This window comes from Mus musculus, chromosome 8 (genome assembly GCF_000001635.26).
Source record: "Mus musculus strain C57BL/6J chromosome 8, GRCm38.p6 C57BL/6J".
Taxonomy (NCBI): Eukaryota; Metazoa; Chordata; class Mammalia; order Rodentia; family Muridae; genus Mus; species Mus musculus.
This window is the reverse complement of record NC_000074.6, coordinates 108,219,723-108,225,699: the sequence shown is the minus strand read 5'-3', so window position 1 is coordinate 108,225,699 and position 5,977 is coordinate 108,219,723.

Here is a 5,977-nt window from a genome sequence, read left to right as displayed (position 1 = left end):
TGACAAGTAACATATATACAACTAAAACTGTTTTAGACCTCGGGAGAAACCATATGCTCCCATTTGAATAGATCATCAATTCTCTAAGCTCTTGCTCAGTGTGAAGCCATGGTGATGCTAGCCCCAAGGTTGGCCCAAGGCTCTAAATGCCTTCTCCTGGAGATGCTTTTGAACCTGTAGCTATAGAACTAAAGCACAATGCCAAAGGGGCTTTGGATCCTGGAAATGTTTGGACCCATGCCCTAATAGTCATGTATCTCTCAGACTTGACCAACAAGCTGTGCAGGTGGAGAATCACAATGAGATTTGAATCACAAAGGTTCTTCTCTTGTTAGGTTGAGCATATCCGATGTGAGTACTGCGTTTCTGGAAGAAGTCATGTTCTGATCTGCCATAATGAAGTACCATAAACACACTAGAACTTCAAACAACACAACATATCGTCTTTCAGTACAGAAATCGAGCAGGGTTTAAATGAAGGGGTCACCAGTTAGGATCTGGCTTCCTTCTGGCTGTCTAAGGGAGAATCCACTTCAGGTCTTTCTCCCAACTGGTAACAACTCTGGTGATCCATGCCGACATTGACTTCTCTTATTTCCCATCTCTACCTCTGTGCATTTTTATGTGGCTTCTTCAGTTAGTTTTATTTTTATTTGTGTGTGCATGTGGGTGTGCCTGTGCCTGTGCATGTGCGTACCCAAGGATGCCAGAAGAGGTCATAAGACCACCTGGAGCTGGAGCTGTGGGGGTTGTGAGTGATAAGAACTGAACCCCTCTGGAAGGGGTCCAAGTACTCTTAGCTGCTGAGCCAATTCTTCATCTCCTCTTCCTTTTTCTTATAAGGACCACAGCCACTGGATTTAGGACTCAGTCTAAATCCAAGACAATTTCATCTTGAGACCCTTAAAAGATTTCTTCTACAAAGATCGAATTTCCAAGTAAGGGTCACATTCTGGGGTTCCAGGAAGACATGGAAAGAGGTTTTGGGGGTGGCTACTAAATCGCAAGGACTATCAGTGTTCTTACAACGAATTATTTCTTTGAACAAATTCTCCTTGCAACGATGAGGTTCAAAGTTTCTTGGCCCATATTTAAAGAGAGAGAGAGAGTGCCTGTCAATGACCCTGAGTAAAGTCTCTCATTCATTCTCAGAGGAACCACCCAGGTAGGATGAATGATCTTCACCCCCATTTTCTCTAAGCAGAACACTTCCCATTGGCAGTGTCCCTGAAACACTGTCTACCCTTCCATAGACCCTAGACAATGCCCTTCAAAGTTGGGAAGAAAAAACTTGTTCTCTCTGCCAATTCCAGGCCTGTGCTTGTATGACTTCTAAAAGGACTTTTATATAAGACCTGATTCACATATCATTTTCGCAACAATGGGCCATATGATGTTATATGCCTTGGGATTTGGCAGTAACAAGCCTCCAATAGAACAAGCCTCATTGTTTTAGTGAGAAATGTTATTGGACAACCTCCCCAGCCTTTAGCATCTACCCTTACGTCCCCACTCTGAGCCAGGACAATAACAAAAACAAATGTACAAACAGAACACTGAATCTGAACCAATGTCCTGAGCAATATATAATTATGCTTCTTCAGACAGGAAACAAACCATCACCCAACTGAATCAATGGTTTGGGAAAGAAAAAGAAATAAAATTCAATATCGATGTTCTCTACCCAACCCCATTAAGAAGGAAAAGTGGTCATTCAGAACACATAGAGACAACTCTAGAAAATAATGAGTTTGGTTTCTCCCAGTAACTGGAAGGAACTTTCACTGCCAACTCCCACTTTTTTTTTCTTGTTTACTAAGTTCTTTTATGTTTCTTTTCTTAGACAAGTGACTTTATAGGTTCTTAATCAATAATTAAGTACCGGGGTCCTCTTCCTTTGATTTTCTTTTTCCTCCTAGTTTTGGGGAAAGGGTTTTGAGACTTGGAATAGGTTTGTTAAGGTCTTTGTGGGCATTTATATAGCTTTCACATTTTTAACAAGGTCCAAAACAGGCAGCTGGAAGAAATCTGCCTTACATTAGCACACCTGTTGGGCCAAGCAAGAGTACACATTCCACCAAATGGGACAGCTCACTTGCGATGCATACCTGAAATCAATGTTCCCTGGCTATTTGTCTGGCTTTTACCCACATGCATTGAACTTGGCTTTCTGTTTTTCCTTCCTCTCTACCTTTGTATAGAAAAAAAGGAAAAAGGAAGGGAAGCCATGTTTTTCAGTTTGGGTAAGTAAGTACATACCTGGTTGAAGCATGATGACTTTCTAGCCACTGCATCTGGCTGGCCTTAGGACTGCAGGGTCATGATTGTCCACTTGCAAGATTCTGTTAGTCAAACCTGTCAAGGGAGGCTCAAAGCCACATACATGGTAAATCCTTATCACCTTTCTGGCCTCCGGCCTGGGCTACTGTAGGGCTCCAGCACACAGAAGTAGGTGACCTTCTGGATGAAGGGCTTCTGGGTAAGGAGAGGGCAGAATGTCCCACGCCTTGGCCAACTCAACCTCATAGCCCAACTCTTCCAGCCTTAGCAGTCTGTGTACTTCATGAAGGTCATGGGGTGTTTTAAGTTAGTTCTCTAAACGGAAGGGTACGGGAAAGGAGTATAGCACTAGGGGCCTGATGCTGGCTGTGTATCCTGTCCACCACCATCCCTCGAGTCTCTTTTTCCAAACTGGCTTTGAGATACAGGAGACACACTGGGCAGGAACACAGAGTCCATTCCCAGCCGATCCTTTGATACTACCTTGCTATTGTTCCACATGTGACTTGGTGGGTTGTGGATTCTAGGATACTGAATAATAAGCCCAGATATGAAAATAGAATGCAGAAAACAAATTAGCATTTTGAAAAATAAAAAGCCCGGCTTTTAATCCTATTAAAGATCTCCTGGCTCCTTCCCACCCACCCCCCACCCCCACCCCCATCCCTAAAATCTCTGAAAGAGATACTGATGCGGCCATTAACATAACTGCTGAAATCAGCATTTCCTTTGAAAGAAGTTGTTAATATTTGGAAATGGTCGGATTTCCAATCCAAGCTTTGATTGTTATTCTACACTAGCCTGCAAGTGCCAAGGTCACAGGGAGATTCACCTGCAGACAGAGCTAAATGAATCCACTCGGCCACAATGCATGTATAATTTAACAACCACCTCTCCGAGTACTTCCATGCATTCCTTAAAAAAAAATATTTTATTACAATAACAAATTGGTTTCAAAATCATGCATTATGTATTCTGAAATTAGGTCTGCCGGCAAAACCTGGGTATACAAACACACACCAGGCTGAGAGAGCACCCAGATGCTATTGGTGTTAGGGTGGGGCTTGAAAGGCAGTTCATTCCTCAAGGAACCACCTTCTCTTTTGATCTTAGTCTGCACATTTGGAAGAAAAAGAACCAACTGATTCTGTGCTACACACAGTAGCAATCCTGGGCTCTCCTTGCAGGGTCTTCTGAGAGGAGTCAGTGGTGGGGGGGTGCATTCCTGGGTGGAAGTGTCCTATAAAGAAAGGTTTGCTGAGGCCGTTTTCCAAACTGTCCTTAAGATTCTAATGATTCCTTGAATTCTAAGTGTCCTCTCCTGTGATCTGGCACTCTGCGTGTACATATTATCTAGGCACTGAACTTCGGCAAAGCTTCTTTGAAACATGAACAGTATCAAAGTTATCCTTAAATTTGTATTCAGACATAAACTAGCATTTCCCAGCTTGCATCACAGCGACTCTCTCCCCCTCCCCAAAAGCAATATATACAGAACTAGGACTTCCCCCACCCGCCTTACTCAAGTGGCAGACTCCTAGGTGGTGCTCCATCTTGTTTTCTGAGTTGTACTTGATATTAACCACATTACCAATTTAGTGGCCGTTCATAACAATGGCTTGCTTTCCTTGTATACAGTAAACATGGTTCTTAAGATCGGTCTGAATCCCGAAGGTGGAAATGCCTGACTGTCTACAAGTGTTCTCTTCTATTATCCACCCTGATCTCATGGCACACGTCCCACACATCACCAAGTGTCATCGGTGAGTTCTAAGAAGGGTAAGGACGCCGAGATAGAGAAGGCATTTGATCTTAAATATGCAAGAGAGAAACTTAGTTAAGCCTTTTTTAATTTTCAAACGTTTCTCAGATGCGAATTTGATAGCATTATATGAAAAGAAAGAAATACCTAGTTTATTTCAATAGGGAATTTGTTTTTCATTAACTTGCAAACTAAACATCATTAATATGGTCCTTTCAGATCTAGTAACTTTTGAATAAAACAGAAAAACTCCTAGGAGACCTACGTACAAATCTCTTTAAATTGAAATCGGTCTAATTTTTATTACAGGACAACATTGTAACCAGATTTGCATTTTTGAGGCAATGCCCTAAACTGAAAAGTTTTAACTCCCTAATAAGAGCTTTTCCTCTAAATATGAGCTGGCTCTGAGGGCATGTGAGCAGGAGAGATAGCCCTGCCCTCTCACTGACTGTAGCACTTGGGAGAGCAGGCCCTACACACCTCATCTGGGCCACACAGTGGAGATGGCCTTGCTAGGGAAGGCACAGGTGAGCCAGCGCTGAGGATGTGAGAGAGGGGGAGCTAGCCCAGCCCCTGTCAGGCTCCAGCACTTGGGAGAGTGGGCCATGTACCTTGATTAGGAAGCACCCTAGAGCAGGCTCTGGAGCTCTGGGTGGGGGAGAGCCAGCCCTGGGGGCATGAGACAGGAGAGCTGACCCTGACACCTGATGGTGGCCTTGGGTAGCCAAGCTGGAGCAGGGCTGGAGAGCTCACCCTGGTGGTGTGGACCAGGGAGAGCCAGTGAACCCACCAGCTCAGCTGCCTCCCTGGGGCCACATCCAGGGCTCAAAAATGGCCTAGCCCCAAATCTACATCATCTGCATACTGTTCGAATGTGTGAAAGGGCCAGTCCTGCTGATTCAAAGCTGCAGGATCTCTATGACACAGGGCAATGACAGGATAACTGGGAGGAGCCCGGGTGAGGATCTAAGATTGATGGTGTCACAGAAGCCAGATACCTTGAACCAGACAGACCAAGGATTCATTGCGATGAACATTTGCAAGTGAAAATGTGTGGACAGGGGGACATGCTGTGAGTCACACTGTAACACACTCCAGTCCATGCTGAGTTTTTCTATGCTGTTAGTTTGTTTGTTTTTCTTCTTGTTGTTGTTTTGCTTTGTCTTTTTTTCTTTTGCTCCTTGTTTATTTGTGGGGTTTTGATTGGGGAGGGTGGAGGTTTTAAGGACAAAGGGCAGATATGAGGGGACAGGGAGATGAACTGGACTGAGGTACATGGCCTGAAACTTACACAGGATCAATAGAAAGTTTTTTAAAAAGACTATCAGTAAAATTTGAAGCTACTGGTTTTTTTTCCCCTCAAAAATAGAAGTCTGCAAACACTGTATTAAGAAATCATTCCTCTTTAATTTTGTTTCAATGTCATGATATGACTAGATGTATAGGTTTTCTAGAGCTAAATTATGAAGAATAATTTTCTCTAATCTAATCAGTAATATCTAAAAACGGGGACAATAACAGCACCATTTCTGATTTCTTTTGTATTATAATTTAGGTTGACGTGGCGAAGCTCTGCTTTGCAGAGGAACAATTAAGAAATTGTTGATAGAAATTAAATACTACTGGCAATTGGAAATGCACTTATTTCTCACTTGCTGCATCTAGAAACAACCACCCCCACCTCCCATCAAAGAGGAGCTCAGCTAAAACAGTGGAGAAGTAAAACTGAAGTCAACGTTCTTGTACTAAATAAGAGGATTGGTATGAGTAACAGCCAAGTTCTAGTGTATGCATAGAAATAAATGCCTGTGTATAATGTGTGCATACATAAGCATGTGTGTATGTGCATATGTGTGTGAGCGGGTAGATGTGCTTCTAAAAATACTTTAAGTTGGAATGTGCACACTAAATGATTAAACTCTCTCCTGGTTG